This window comes from Chrysochloris asiatica, unplaced genomic scaffold, assembly GCF_000296735.1.
Source record: "Chrysochloris asiatica unplaced genomic scaffold, ChrAsi1.0 scaffold00066, whole genome shotgun sequence".
Taxonomy (NCBI): domain Eukaryota; kingdom Metazoa; phylum Chordata; class Mammalia; order Afrosoricida; family Chrysochloridae; genus Chrysochloris; species Chrysochloris asiatica.
In genome coordinates this window covers 8052733-8069878 of record NW_006408584.1, presented here as the reverse complement: position 1 = coordinate 8069878, position 17146 = coordinate 8052733, and the positions used below count along the sequence as shown (strand labels likewise).

The window sequence follows — 17146 nt, the reverse complement described above, 5'->3', positions numbered from 1 at the left end:
CTATGGGTCGGAACCGACTCGATGGCACATAACAACAACAATATTGACCTCAATGTCTCTCAATCCATTGCAGGCACCTAAATATTATTATTTTGAATTCTTTCTAAGGTAGTTACAATACTTTTTATTTCCCAGAAACCTTTTCTGGCTCTGTATCTTGGTCATATGTTTGAGCCATGCTTTCTTGTTCTTTGTGTAAACTAAAATTATCTGTTGTCCTTAAGATTTTGTGATGGTGTTGCATTTCTGTTTAATTGTTGAGTGATTATATATTGATGTGTTCTTAGGCTCTCAAAAACTGCCTCCTCGTTGATGGGATTAGAGATTGGAAGTGTACACAAGATCCTCCTTTCAGCATTTGTGCAATTTAAGGTGAGTTTTGCTGGTGTTGGCTACTGTCTAAACATTTATTAGATGGTATGGAAACTGGTGGAGTCCTGGGTTGGTGCTGTATGATAAAGCACTGGAATGCAAGGTCAGTGTGAATCAAAAGATTGGGAGTTCAAACTTCTTATTAACCCTATATATGGTTGCTATGAGTCAGAACTGACTCAGCAGTACTTAATAACAACAACCACATGGAATTTAGTATTAGCTCTTTCCCAGTGGATAGAGCTGAAGAAGTTATGGTGGTTGCTGACCTGTATGGGCATGGTTGCTGTCTCCCTATGTGTGGGAAAAGAAGAGAAAAGGCACACATAAAAAGAAGCAAACAAAACAAAACAAAAAACCAAGGAAGTAACAGTGGAAACAGAAATAATAAAGGAGAAATAAAAACACAGGCAACAAAAGAAAGAAAAAAAAAAGAATATAATAACTAAAAGGAAGAAAAAAGGAAGGAAAATAAAGCTGTAAAAGAGAAAAATAACACTAAACAAAGCTAGGGAGAGACAAGATGAAAAGACTAGAGAGTAGTAATGAAAAATCAAGAGGGAAAAATAAGAAATGAGAAGAAGCAAGGGGAAAAGACAAACAGAAGAAAAGCAAAATCTGAGATAGGAAAATGAAACAAAGGAATAATGAGAGTAAAGAATGAAAGCAAACAAAAATAAAAGGAGGATGGGAAAAACAAAACAAAATAGCAGTGTAGTGTTGGACCCAGAAAGGAGAAAACTCTGGGAGACTTTTGCCAGCCAAGGAGCTCAACACTTATAAGGTATAAGAAAGAGATGGTAGCATTCCCAGACCTACATGGAGCTCCTATAGACCTAAGGGTTATGTATATTTCATGGATCCAAATCTAGAAATATTTCATACAGGCTCTTAAAGTAGCTGGATTCAGTGTTGGTCATAACCAGAGAGTAACTGTGGCAGTGTGGATATATATGAGAATTCTTCATATTCTATGGCTGACATGGCAGCTCTGTGGGTTCTCCATGTCTTGAGCAGATACTGCATGAATCCAGGCATAAAGGCAGCACATTTTGCACCCATCTCACACTAGCTTGAGTTACAAATACATCATTCCCAACTCCCAGAGATCAGTCATTGTGGTAGGGGGTAAAAAATGTTGAAACTGGCCACATTTCTGGTGAGGGAAGTGTGGATAACAAAAGATAATTGCACTTTTCCTGTCACCAGTCACCAATGTGCATCTACACTGTCAGGCCTCCATCTGCCTTTAAAGCTACTTACAAATATTTAAGATACCTGCACCATGTCTTGCCAGCAGACCATTAATCAGTTGTCTCCTTCCTTCATAAGTACTGCTCAGCATTTCTTCCCAGTTAAATATTCAATGCAGTTTTCTAACCTTTCCTCTAAAACTCACAATTCCCAGGTTATCATCTGAGTTTTGTGTCTGTTTTATTTGGTCTCCATATCTTTATTATAGAGGGACTATGTCGCATGTCTGACTACTTTTCCATCTTGTGTGAAAAGCCTTTTAAAACAGATATTTATTCTCTAACAGAGAATAGGAGGATAGAAGTCTGAATTCAGAGCACTAGTTTTAAAGGCAGTATTTCTCCCTCTGTTGCTTCTTATGAAGGTCCTTGCATCTTTTCAATATCTGTGAGCCAAGGGTCCTTTGGAGATCTACTTGTGTGTGGAATCAGTTTTCCCTTGGATCTGGAGGCTCTTGGTGTAAGCACCCTGAGTCAAATGAATGCCCCTCCACTCCCGGCTCTTCTTTCTTGTTGATAGTCACATCTTTCATTCTCTTCTCACTTCTCTTGAGACTGTCTTAAGAATAGATTTTGATGTATTGAAGACTAATAACCAGAGATCAGACAAGTTGTGGGATGCCATCAAGGACATCAAACATGAAGAAAGCAGATATCAAGAATACTGTATATTAAAAATAGAGAAAATAAATAAAGGATTAAAACAGATATCAGAAGAGACTCAGGAACTTTCTTCTAAACATAGAAATAGTTACAGGGACTGGAAGAACTGATGAAGTAAAAGAGCTCGACAGATGACTTCAAAGGATGGCTTTATAAGACAGATTAAAGTATTATGAAGAATTGTGCCAAGACCTGGAGTTAGAAAAGCAAAAGTAAACAGGCTCAACATGTCCCAAGCTGAAAGAACTGAAGAAAAAATTCAAGCTTTGTGTTATAGTATTGAAGAAGTCTATGGGAAACTATTAAATGATGCAGGGATTACAAAAAGATGAAAGGAATATACAAAACCTCTATACCACAAAGAATTGGTTGCTATTCAACCACTTCAGGAGGTAGTATATGACAAAGAATTCATAGTATTGAAGAATTAAACCCAAGCTGCATCTAAGGCACTGACAAAAAACAAGAATCCAGGAATTGATAGAATACGGATTGAGCTGTATCAACTAACTGATGCATCTCTGAAAGCAATCACTTATCTATGATAGGAAATTTAGAAGGCAGCTACCTTGGCAACCAACTGGATCCATATTTGTGCCCATTCCAAAGAAAGATGATTCAACAGAATGCAGAAATTATTGAGTAATATCATTAAAATCTTATTCAAGCAAAATTTTGCTCAAGAACATTCAGAAATGTTTCCAGCAAAATATCAACAGGGAATTGACAGAAACTCAAGTCAGACTGAGAACAGGACAGGTAAAAAGGGATACCATTGTTGATGTCAGATGAATCTTGGCTGTGAAGATATTTGACTGTTTGCATCATAACAAATTATGGAAACATTACAAAGAATAAGAGTTTCAGAACACTTAATTGTGCTCAGGTGAAACCTGTACAAAGATCAAGAAGCAATCAATCAAACCAAACAATAGGATAGTGGTGGTGGTGGTGTGCTATAGAGTCGGTTCTGATTCATAGAGACCTTGCATAGTGTTTCCAAGACTGTAAATCTTTATGATAGCAGAAAGCCTCATCTTTATCCCACAGAACAGCTGGTAGTTTAGAACTGCTGATCTTGAGGTTAGTAGCCTGACTAGTAACCACTGTGCTACTAGAGCTCCTTAAGCAATAGAATAATGAGTGGTTTATAATCAGGGAAAATGTTAATCAGGCTTTAATTCTTTCACCATTTCACCAGTTATTCAATCTGTATGCTGAGCAAATAATCTGAGAACTTGATAATATGAAGCCGAATGCAGCAACAGGATTGGAGGAAGACTCATTAACAATTTGCCTATGGAGATGACACAACTTTGCTTGCTGTAATCTCTGATCTTCATCAGTGAGTGTTGCAAGTGAAGTGGACTTGCAGCACTTATTGATGAAGATCAGAGAGACTACAGCCTTCAATATGGATTATGCTTTAACATAAAGAAAACAAAAATCCACACAACTGGACCAATAAGCAGTATTATAATAAATGTAGAAAAGATGCAGCTGCTAAGTATTTAATTTTACTTAGAGTCACAACCAACATCCACAAAAGCAACAGTCAGGAAGCCAAGGGATGCATTGCACTTGGCAAATCTACTTCCAAAGACATTTTTAAAGTGATAAAGAGTGGAGGCCGGCCTTAATGGTAGATTAGGGAGAAGTGTGGTGTAAACATCACCAGCAATAGCACAGAATACCAGATGAAGCAGGTTCAGGGGATAGTCCAAGAATGCTGAACTATACCTAAAGGAATATATACAAAATTCGAAGGCTTACAGCTGGTAGAATTTGTAGTAAGAAAGGTGGTGTTTTCTGATCTGTAGCAGAGAAATGTGTGGACATTTTTCCCCCTCTGTTCATTGTTTGCTTGCTCTCTGCACACCTCCACTCTGGTGACTAGAGGGGGAGGGCTGAGTGAATGAACACCCCTCCCTACCCCCCCGAGAGTTCTACTATGCATGTGCATGGATCTGTTCAGTAAAGACATTGCGTGCAGGCTCTAAGAAGGAGGAATAAATTGCTTAAAATGGAACGGTTTCCCAAAATGGATACAGCTGGCTGTGAGCTGTTTAACACTAGGGAAAAGTTCTGAACAGGATTGTTGGGAAAAGAGGCAGACTCAAAAGGAACAGACTAATAACCAGACTAATAAATAAATTTTAAAAAATTAATCAAAAATTAAATCCTGAGTTACATCATAAGGTGCAACAGTAGCATCTTGAAATTTCTCAGGCAACCTTAAAGGCAAGAAGCTGAGAGAGGGGCATTAAAGTCACACTCATATTTTGCTACAGGTTTGATTTTTTTCTTCTTCTTCTTCTTTTGTGATTATAGACTATAGTATCCAACCTGTTTTTTGTTTTGTTTTGTTTTTGCTGTTTTGTTTTTTAGTCCCACTTTTACTTTCAGGGGGCTTTTTCTCTCCCTATGTTACACAAGAAGAGACAGCAATTTTGATCATATAGCCAAGCTACAATCACACCCTATAAAATCCCACCATCCAGGCAAGAGCCATTACCATCTGCTATACACTGGATAGATAGCTAACACCTGTTACAGTTACTCTGAGTTGAGTAATAAGAAAAGTGAAAAGGTAAGCCTATCTCCTGATCACATCTACCTGGAGGCAATCAGAAAGCTTAAAAATACATCAACATACATTCATTTAATTATTAAAAACACACCTAATTATTGAAGCTGTCCAGAAATCAATTGACAATATCAGCACATGTCCATAAACAAGATAGAGTAACTGACACAAATGAGCTGGAGGAAGACCTAGACTTTCCATTGGAAGTGGGGCAGGCTTATGATAAAGAATCAATAGTATTGAATAATTAAACCCAAGCTGCATCTAAGGCATTGACAAAAAAACAAGAATCCAGGAATCGATAGAATACTAATTGAGGTGTTTCAATAAACTTATGCATCTCTGAAAGCAATCACTTATCTATTATAGGAAACATAGAGTAACTGAGACAAATGAGCTGGAGGTAGACCTAGACTTTCCATTGGAAGGAGGGCAGGCTTTGGAACTACCTGAGAAGGAGTTTAGGAGAATGATATCAAGGAGCATCCAAATGCTCCACAAAGGGGTTGAGAATAATAAGGAAGAGGTCAGAAAAGCACTACAGGAACAATCAAATAAGATAGATACAGCATTGGAAACAACTCAAAACCTGCTAAAAGAGGTCCAAATATTTAAAATGATAAAGAGCAAAGATGTCACATTGAGAACTAATGTGCACTTGACCCAGGTCAGGGTATTTTCAATCATCTCATGTGAATGCCAAAGCTGGACAGTGAATAAGGAAGACCAAAGGAAAACTGATGCATTTGAACTATGGTGTTTTGTAGAATATTGATTATACCATTGACTTCCAAATAAATGAACAAGTCTGTCTTGAAAGGAGTAGTCAGTATGCCCCTTAAAGCAAGGAGGATGAAACATCATCTTATCATGTACTTTGGACATATTATCAGGAGGAACCAGTCCCTGGAGAAGAACACTATGCTTGGTAAAGGGTCAGTGATTAAAAAAAAAAAAAAAGGAAGGCCCTTCATAAAATGGATTGATGCAGTAGCTGCAACTATTGATTCAAACATATCATGGTTGCAAGGATGATGCAGAACAAAGCTTACGTTGAGCTGTTTTACATAGGATCACTGTGACCCAACTCAACTTCATCTAACAACCACAGCAGAGCCACATGGAATAGACACTGGTGGTGGTGGTGGTTATGTACCACTGAGTTGTTTCTGACTTGTAGTGACCCGATACATAGAATATAGGTTGTAAATCTTTACAGGAATAGGAAATTTCAAGTTTCTCCTGTACAGTGACTGGTAGATTCGAACTGCTGGTGTTGACATTACACTATAATCAAACTTATTTTGAGAGGGGAAATTAACAGTGAAGTAAAATTGAGGGTAATTATAATGCTGATCCTCTCTATGTTGTATAATCAATTACAATTTATATTGCAATGATGTTTCTTTTTAGAATTTGTGACTAGATATAACTACTATCCACTGAATATGATATTTGAACATACAAAACTTGTATGTGGCATGCATGATCACAGATGAAAACTCTTCTCAATCCCCCATAGTTATCTTTTAGATACTCATAGATAGAGGTTAGTTTAACATTCATATTCAGTTATTTTACAAATTCCTTTTTAAAACTACTAATTACACAGATGATTTAGAGAAGTGTCCCCAAACTAAAGACTATTCTTCAGTTCCTTAAACATAAAGATTAGAGTGTTCTATGAGTTTAGGCATGTGCTATTATTTTTATGTTTAATCATCTGATTTTCATTCCCATAAAAGAAAGCCACTCTTTTGTAAACCACATAAAAAGAAAGCACAAACTCAAGGATAATTAAGGTAAGAAGATAGTATGTTTTAATTTCTATTAAAATTGTTTTTTAAAAAATAGGTAAAAAGTATTGATATCCTCCTATCTTATAGACTGTAAAACATAACCAGATTTTTAAAAAGTCATTATATTTTTGTTTAATATCAGACATCACAAAGCATGATCTATTTTTCCATATGGATGCAATATGATTAAATATGTATTTATCAATGAATACAAAGGTGGACGTGAGTTAAATAGTTTTCTTGGGTAAGAACTTGAAAGGAGCAAATTAAAGTTCATCTAGTGGGTTCATAAAATTAAATTATAAGCTGATAAAGAGCTTCCTACAACTTCAAATGCCCTTTCTAACTATCCTATGTAATCTATTTGTTCAATTTAAGAAAAATGACTCCATTCCCTATGTACAATACACCATGCTGGGTAGAACCCATTACCAGGGAATGAATAATATAAGCCTTGCCTCTGGGATTCAAATCCACTGCAGCCCAGAAATCCCAGTTATTCCCACATGTTGACAAATGAGAAAAATAAATAACTAGAGCTGTCCTTCCCTAGTAGTGATTTTCTCTCATCTTTCTTGCTTTGAGTTAATAGACACTGTATAGTCTCTAGTTTGTGGACACTTCTCTGAATCATTTATGTAATTGGTAGCTTCAAAAAGGAACTTGTAAAAGAACTAAATATGGCAGCTAAACTAACCTCTATCTATGAGTAGTTAAAAGATGACAGTAGGGGAGTAAGAAGAGCTTTCTTCTGTGATCATGCATGCCACATTAAATCAAGACACAAAAACAGCAAGCATCATTTCAGACCTCAAATCCATTCCCGCTGTAATGAGAGACCATCAGCTACACTTTATTTCTCAGTGCTTCGTCCAACAGGACTGTCACTTTTAATTGACGTAAATGATGGAGGCTTCCTGAGCTTCACTGGGGAGTCAGTTTGAGGTCAATGTGCCTCCCAGTTTTTCTCAACCTCATTTCATCTCAATTGTGCTGAGTAAAAACAACCATTTTATTTACCTTTCTTTTCTTTAGGAAATCACTTTAGAATTTCTATTCAACTCTATAGGCCATTAGACTTAAAATTATATATTGTATTCACTTTGTGGAGATAGACAATATATTAATAGGCAAAGTTCTATTACCCTTAAAGACGCTACACAGTATAAGCAAGGGCAATCTTAATAATTCCCTGTTTTATTCTATTCTTCATTTTATTTTTTTGCCCCAAGGTTACTTTTGCCTCCTTTCAACCTTCACCAAACAGAAACAGGAAACTCAGTGGAAAATGGACAGATTATATGAACAGGCAATTTTTAGAAGAGGAAACTTAAAAAATAAAAAAGATAATCAGAGAAATACAGATTAAAAGATAGTGATGTCTCAATTGACACTGTATTATGACATCTGGATGAAGACACAAGCAGGCAGAGATGTGTTAATATAGGGTCTCATGTACTGATTATGGGAATAAAGATAATTTCACCCATTCTGAACAACGATTTGAAAAAGAAAGTTGCAAGATGATTTCTTCAAGGCGAATGTGTGGTAACCATCATGCTGTCCAATGAGCATAAGAGAAATCTGGTGAATTCCTATCACAGAGTACCTGGGCAAAAATTAGAAGCAACCATCTAAATGAACCCTTCATAGCAATGTGAATGGACCCTAGAAAAAAGTTATTGAACAAAAAAGTAAGAGACAGGTCATACCATTTAAGTAAATATTTTGTACTCATACAAAAAGAAAGAAAACATTTTGCAATATCACATAAAAACAAAAAAGATACGCGTTAAGTTCTTTAAAATGGTAGCATATGAAGAGTAACAGAGTCTGTATGAAACATAGATAAAACAGAAAGTACGTAATATGTACATAAGTAAATAAATGAAACACTAGATTTTCTTTGCATGGAATAATAATGACACTTTAACTTGAACAACCTGTATGACAAGCTATGGACAATATTGCGAAGTATGAGTATTCTGGAACACTTAGTTCTGCTCATGAGGAATCTGTAACTGGACCAAGAGGCTGTTGTTTGAACAGAACATGGAAACACTGAATGGTTTAAAATTTAAGAAAGGTGTGCGACAAGGTTGTATTCTTTCACTATACTTATTCAACCTGTATTCTGAGCAAATAATCCAAGAAGCCGGGTTATATGAAGAAAAATGTGGCATCAGGATTGGAGTAAGACTCATTAACAACCTGCACTATGCAGATGATAAAACCTTGCTAGCTGAAAGTGAGGAGGTCTTAAAACATTTACTGATGAAGATCAAAGAGCACAATCTTCAATATGGATTACATCTCAATGAAAAGAAAACAAAAATCCTCACCACTGGACTAATAAACAACATTCTAATCAATAGAGAAAAAATTGAAATTGTCAAGGACTTCATTCTTCTTGGATCAACTATCAACACTCACAGAAGCAGTAGTCAAGAAATCAAATGACGTATTGCATTAGGCAAATCTGCTGCACAAGATCTTTTTAAAGTGTTGAAGAGCTAAGATGTCAGCTTGAGGAGTAAGGTGTGCCTGACACAAGCCATGGTATTTCCAATTACTTCATATGCATGTGAAAGCTGGACAGTGAATAAGGATGACAGTAGAATTGATGCCTTTGAGTTATGGTGTTGGAGGAAAATATTTGAAGTGTCATGGGCTGCCAAAAGAACCAATAGATCTGTGTTGGAAGAAGTGCAGCCAGAGTGCTCCTTGGATGGCCAAACTTTGTCTCTCATACTTTGGACATATTGTCAGGAGGGAGCAGTTGCTAGAGAAGGATATCATGTTTGGTAAGGTGGAGGGTCTGAGGAAAAGAGGAAGACCCCCAAAGAGATGGATTGGCAAAGTGACAGAATCAATGGACTCAAACGTGGCAACAATAGTGAGATTGGCCCAGGATCGGGCAGTATTTCATTCTGCTGTGCATAATGTCGCTATGGGTCAGTACTGACTCGATGGCACCTAATAACAACAACAACTTGAATAAAGGAGGTATACCCACTCTCACTAAGATCCAAAAATAAAATATAATATATACACTAACTTAGCCAGCATTGCCCAATAATCTCTGTTTAAAAATAAACTGTATTTTGTTTTATGCTATCTTGTATGGGTTGATTTTTGTCCATCAATAGATATGTTCAGTAATGTTGGCCCATGGATATCCCTGGTACTAGTGGATATGACCTTATTGGAAATGGCATCTTTACAGATGTAATTAATTATGTTAGCATGAGGTTATAACAAGGATAGGCCCTACTCCAGTGTGACTGGTATTCTTCAGAGATCCATGCCAACAGGAAAATATAACAGTACCATTTGAAGACACAGAGATGTATTGAAGAAATATGTTGAAATGAATATGGAGGCAGAGATTGGATTGATGCATCTACATGTCAATAAAATATTTGGATCATCAGGAGCTAAAAGAAACATTGGAGGATTATTCCACTAGAACCTTCATAGAGGGTGTGATTCTATCAAAAACTGGTCTATAGTAAGAGCCCTTGTGATTTTGTGGGTTAAGTGTTGGGCTGCTTCCTGAGCTCACCAGTTGCTTTGTGAAAATTGGGGTAGTCTGCTTCCATAAAGATTTATAGCTTCTGACTCATAGGATTACTATGAGTCTGAATCAACTTGGCGACAGTGGAATTTGGCTTAAATTATCTATAGCCTTCCCATGCAACTAATTACTTTAACCTGGGCCTAGAATCTCACCTGGCATTCAGCCTTTGAATTGAGGAAAAGAAACATTTGAGCTTCTATTCCAGAAGCTCCATCTTCTGATCTCTATATCAAAAGAAGGAAGAGAATAATTGAGCAAGGCTTTGTTGTGTGGTGCAGTGGAGTCAGTTCCAACATATAGCAACCATATGCACTACAGAATGAAACATTGCCATGTCATGCATCATCTTCACACTTGAGTCCATTGCTGCTGACACTGTCCCAATTCATTTTATTGGGGATTTTCCCATTTTTCATTGACTCTCCATTTTATCAAGCATGATGTCCTTCTCAAGGAATTGGTCCCTCCTGATAATATATCCTAACAAGGCTAGAAATTTTGTAGGCAAGATTATCTTAGGAGTTTCTTTAAGCTTGTTGTTGTTAAGTGGAGTCGGTTTTGACTCATAGTGACCTCATGTAAGGTTTCCAAGGAGAGGTTGATGGGTTTGACCATATATCTCATAGTTAGCAGTCCAGTGCTGATCTACACTTTCATGCCAGGAGTCTTTATGCATCTGATACCTTTCTAAGATTATTGTAGACACAGAGGATAAAAGGGCACAGAAGAACATGACCCTAAGCCCAATCCATACTTGTAACCCTAACATATGCCTAACTACAGCCACATCACCATTTTTTTTTTTTTTTTTGAACCCTTCTTTTCTGCGGTGCTGTAGGATGAGTACTGGAATTTTAACCAGGTGGTTGATGGTCAAACCCATAAGTCACTCTTTGGAAACCCCATACAGGGTCACTCTGAATCAGAACCAGTTTGAAAACACTTAGCAACAACTACCTGAATAAAGTACCTGGCAATCAGCTCTCAAAAAAATTAAAGACTAGAAAAATATGTGGGGCAGTTCTACATTGTCTATTGACTCAACAGCACCTAGTTACAACAACAGCCTTTATTTTTATCCTAGCCTCTTCTTTTTGATTCAAAAATACCTCATTTTTGATTCATGCTCAGTTCATCTAGTAGTTAACACCTCAAAGTTATAATTCAGCTATTCTCATAATCTCCTATGGATTCTCACCTTCAATTTTGGCTGGTGGTTCCAAACTTGAAATTTTTCTCAATTTTGAAGGTCAAAACATTTTTAAGTGAATTTCAGTAAGAATAATAAGACTATCTAAAATATGAATTCACTTTTAAGATTGTAACTAGATTTAACTCAGTGTAGTGAGTTATGAGTTGGGCTGTTAACTACAAGATCAGTAGTTCCAATCAACCAACTGCTCCACAGGAGAAAGATAAGGCTTTCTGCTCCTGTAAAGATTTACATCCTCAGAAACTGTATACGAGGTTGCCATGAGTTGGAAATGACTCCATGGCACAGAACCAATTAACCAACTAGTGGGTTGAATAGTATTTCTCCAAAATCTTACCAACCTGAAGCTTCGGAAACTTATTTGGTTCTGAATCTTTGCAGGTGGCAAAGTAAGGATTAAGGTAAGGAATGAGATAAGACTGTACTGGATTAGTATGTCATTGGAATCATGGTGTGGGACTGTAGGATAAACACAAGATGGCTAACAGAAAGATCAGTGGTTCAAATCCATCAGTTGCTATACAGGATCACTACAAGTCAGAAATGACTCGATGGCACTTATTAACAACAACATAAAATACATAAAAAGTCACACACATATTCACACACACACACACACACACACACACAGTGAAGTAGGCCCTGTAAATATTAATATAATGGTGTTACAAGACAAGGAACATCTGGAGCCATCAGAAAGGGGAAGAGGCGAGAAAGATTATTCCCAATTTTTTTTTTTTTTCAGGAAAATAAGGTCTGTTAATAACTTGATCTTAGATTTCGAGCCTTCAGATCATTGAGAGTATAAATTTCTGTTGTGTCTCCAATTATGTGGTATTTTGTTGTAGCAATGCTAGAAACCTAATACATTCTATGTGGTTCATAGCTGGTGATTTCATGGCAACTAGTCATTAAGAGGAGTCCTGGTGTGGTGCTGTGGGGGCTAATGTGTCTGCAAAGTCGTTTGAACTGCAAGGTAGGTGGTTCAAGCTCACCAGCTGCTCCTTGGAAACCCAATACAGAGTCGCTATGGGTCGTAATCAACTTGACGGCACTTCACAACAACAACCGTCATTAAGAAGACAAGAAAGAAGGAAAAGGTCAAAATGGATGTAAGAAGAGACATCAAAACTTGCTCTACATCATAGAGATGCTAAAGCAAATGGAAGAAATGAAGAAGTACAAGAGCTGAATAGAATATTTCAAAGGTCAGGCCGAGAAGATAAATTCAAATATTACAACAAAATGTGCAAAGATCTGGAATCAGAAAACCAAAAAAGAAGAACACGCTTAGCATTTCTCAAGTTGGGGGAACTAAAGAAAAACTTCAAGCCTCAACATGAAGGATTCAACGTTATTGAAGGATTCGCTGGGCAAATTATTGAATGATGCAGAAAGCACCAAAAGATGTAAGGAATGCACAAAGGCTTTGTACCAAAAGGAAATGGTTGATGTTCAACTGTTTCAAGAGGTAGCATATGATCAAGAGCCAATGATACTGAAAGAGGAAGCCCAAGGTGCATTAAAGGAATTGGCAAGGAAAAAGGCACCAGGAATTGATGGACTAAAAATTGAAATCTTTCAAGAAAGTGAGGCGACATAGAAAACACTCACTCATCTCTGCCATGAAATTTGGAAGACAAATATCTGGCTGACTAATTGGAAGAGATCCGTATTTGTGCCCATTCCAAAGAGAGGTGACACAATGGATTGTGAAAATCATCGGAAAATATTATGGATAGCCCATGCGAGTAAAGTTTTACTAAAAGTAATGCAGAAATTGCTGCAAGCATACATTGACAGAGAACTTCCAAAGGTTCAAGCCAGATTCAGAAGAAGCCATGGAACGAGGGATATCATCGCTGATGTCTGATGGATCTTGGCTGAAAGCAGAGAATATCAGAAAGATTTTTACCTGTGCTTTATTGAATAATCAAAGTCTTTCGATTGTGTGGATCATGACAAGCAATGGACAACATTGTAAAGTATGAGTATTCCAGAATGCTTAATTTTCCTCATGAGGAATCTGTACATGGACCAAGAGGCAGTTGTTTGAACAGAATATGAGAACACTGAATAGTTTCAAATTAAGAAAGTTGTGTGACAGGATTGCGTTCTTTCATCATACTTATTCAACCTGCATGATGATCAAATCATCCGAGAAGCTGGAGTCAATGTTGCATCAAGAATGGGAAGACTCATTAACATCCTGTGATATGCAGATAATACAACCTTGCTTGCTGAAAGTGAAGAAGATTTAAAATATTTACTGATGAAGATCAAAGAGCACAGCCTTCAGTATGAATTACATCTCAATGTAAAGAACACAAAAATACTCACCACTGGACCAATAAACAACATTCTTATCAATGGAAAAAAGATTGAAGTTGTCAAGGGCTTCATTCTTCTTGGATCAACTATCAACACTCATGGAAGCAGCAGCCAAGAAATCAGACAATGTATTGTTTTAGGCAAATCTGCTGTACAAGATCTTTTGCAAGTGTTGAAGAGCAAAGTTGTCAGCTTGTGGTGCACCTGACCCAAGCCATGGTATTTTCAACAACCACATATGCATGCAAAAGCTGGACAGCAAATAAGGAAGACCATAGAAGAATTGATGATTTTGAGTTATGTTGTGGGAGATGAATATTGAAAGTGGCATGGGCTGCCAAAAGAACCAACAGATCTGTGTTGGAAGAAGTGCAGCCAGAGCGCTCTTTGGCTGCCAGGATGGCCAAACTTTATCTCTCAGACTTTGGATGTATTGTCAGGAGGGACCAGTCACTGGAGAAGTATATGATGTTTGGTAAGGTGGAGGTTCAGAGGAAAAGAGGAAGAGCCACAATGAGATGGAATGGCCAAGTGGCATCATTGATGGACTCAAGTGTGGCAACAGTAGTGAGGTTGGCTCAGGATCTGGCAGTGCTTCATTCTGCTGTGTATAAGGTCGCTATGGGCTGGTACCTACTCGATAGCACCTAACAACAACTATATACATATCTACTGTTTGACAGAAAATTGGGCCACAAGGGTGAGTTCCTTTCCAGACCTGAAGCCTGTTTAACGGCCATAGTCTTTGGTTCCTCCAGTATGTTTCTGACCAGTCTTTTTAAATATAATTTCTAGTTTTGGACTTCACTTTCTACCATTCTTTTTGTGACCTTCTAATATGATCCTTTTCAGAGCAGCTGGTAGTGGTAGCCAAGCACCATCTAGTTCTTCTGGTCTCATAGTTATCAAGACTGATGTTCACATGGTCTATTATTTCACTGAATAATTGAATCCAACTATCTTCAATTCTGATCACTCTTCTTTCTTTCTCACGTGGACAGTCCAATAGTTGCACTTTTGTTGGCTGCTCATGAGCTCGTTAATATCCCAGATGCTACTCATCAAACTGCAATATAGAACATGTCTTTGTGGACTATGTTATGGCAATTGACTATGGTGTCATAAGGTTTACTTAACATCTAGCCACTTTCTAGTTTAACTAGAGCAGATTAGACACTGAAGCAACACAAATCAAGGGAAGAATACATGCTATGTTGGGCCATTCAAAGAATCCAAGAGAAGTGTGACTGAAGTTTCTGGGACAGAGATTTTTCCCTCAGAACTGACAGAGAAAGGCATCTTATCATAAAGCCAGAGTCCTGAATTCTTTCTTCTAGCTCCCTAAACAGAAAATAAATTTCTGTTCATTGAAGCCACAAACTTGTCACATTTTGGTTACAAAAGCATTAACAAACTAAGACTGTCTTCAAACAATCTTGTACTTGTTTCTGAACTCCGTTTTGAAAAATTTATGTAATCTAGTTTTAGCTGACTTTTAGTGCACGTAGGTAGCATAGTATCCAGAGAGATTAGTGTCTGAAGAAGGCTATCATGCTTGGTAAAGTGGAGGGTGAGAGAAAAAGAGGAAGAATCCTTAAGAAATGGATTGGCACAGTGATAGCACCAAAGGCTCAGGTGTAGCAATGATTGTGAGGGTGGTCCAGGACCAGGCAGTGTTTCAGTCTGCTTTGCATAGGGTTGCTATGAGACGGTACTGACTTGATGACACCTAACAACAACAACATATAATCAGCTTATTGGACAAGATTTATTGTCTCCTGGTTTTAATTCACTTTCATATAGTAGCATTCCAGTTATATTTATAAGGAAACACAAATTCTTCAAGTTTATACTGAGTGAAATCACAACAGGACAAATATGTTTCTTCAGTTACACAAAAAGACAAGATTAGGCAAACAGATAGATAGCGCAGTTTATTAGCCATTGCCAGGGAAGGGAGGGAAGAGAAAAGGAGGAAAGTTTAACAGTGATACAAAATTTTCATTGATTAAGGTTAGGGTTATACAACCAATTATCATAATTAATGTCAATAAGGTATACACTTATGAAAATTTTAATTAGTAAAAAGTTGTGTGATATATGTGTTTATAACAATGACAGAAGGAGAATAGCTGCTCAGACTGCTTATATACAACCAAAAACCTCATAGAATTTGGTTCCTAGATTTAGGAATTTAGAATCATGGTTTCATGCAATTTTACAGTTAACTGGCTTAATAATGTATTTGGTCTTCTTTTTTGCCTTCTAGTTGTTAAGCGGAGTCCTGATGTGCTGCAGTAGGATAAACACTGGACTGGACAGGACCCCAAGGTCAGTTTGAACCACAAAATCAGCGGTACAAACTCACCAGTTGCTCCTCGGTAATACTACACAGGATTGCTATAAGTTGGAGCTAACTTGACAGCACTTAACAACAGCAGTTGTATAATGCCTGCAAACTTTTCCCCAAAGTACAACAATTGGTCTTTATTTGCCTGGTTCAACAGAGAAAGGAGAGTCAGGAATATAAGGAAGATACATCTCTGGTAACATCATGGGTTATGAGTTGGGCTGCTAACCACAAGGTCAGCAGTTCAGAAAACCTAGAGAGGGTAAGTAGGAGTTGGAACTGACTGTATAGCACAAAACCACCATCACATGGATTGTGTGACTAATTTCCTTCATAAACAACTAATGGCCTCTTTGGACATGGAACCAGAACTGGATGATAACCCACTGTCATTACTGAATATTTTGGTCAAAGATAATGTAGAATTATTCTGATTGAAAGGAGGAAATTGTGGAACCAAATTTTAACTTTTCATGGACTACAGACTTGCTAGGCTGAATGAACCCCTGGAACTTTTACCCCAAGATAATCTTTAAATCTTAAATAAAAAATATCTCCTAAAGTCTTAAAACAAAGAAACTCTTTAGCATAACTAGTTTAAAAAATCTGTTTTGAGTAGTGTACCTTTGTGAGAACTATTTTTTGTAGACTGGTGTGACACTGCAGGATAAGCATTGGACTGCTAATCACAGGTTGATGGTTCAAATCTACTAGCTGCTCCTCAGAAACCTTATATTACTATGAGTTGAAAGTGACTCAATAGCACTTAACAACAACAGCTGCAACAAGAACTATTTATATAAGATCAAAGGGACAACAGCAACTCAAAATATTAGATAAGAGGGTAGTAAATTTAGGTTAATGAGGGAAGAACAATTTATAAAAGGAAGACGAGACTAGTTGCACAACTCAAAGATTGTAACATCACTGCATTATAAAAGTAGAAATCTTTGTATTGGAGTATGTTATGCTCTGTATGATCTCAACAACAATATATA

At 37.2% G+C, this 17146-nt stretch overlaps 1 pseudogene; it reads left to right on the top strand.

Annotated features, from left to right (window-relative positions):
• Positions 1 to 17146, top strand: part of LOC102826891 — a 90733-nt pseudogene that overhangs the window by 7838 nt on the left and 65749 nt on the right.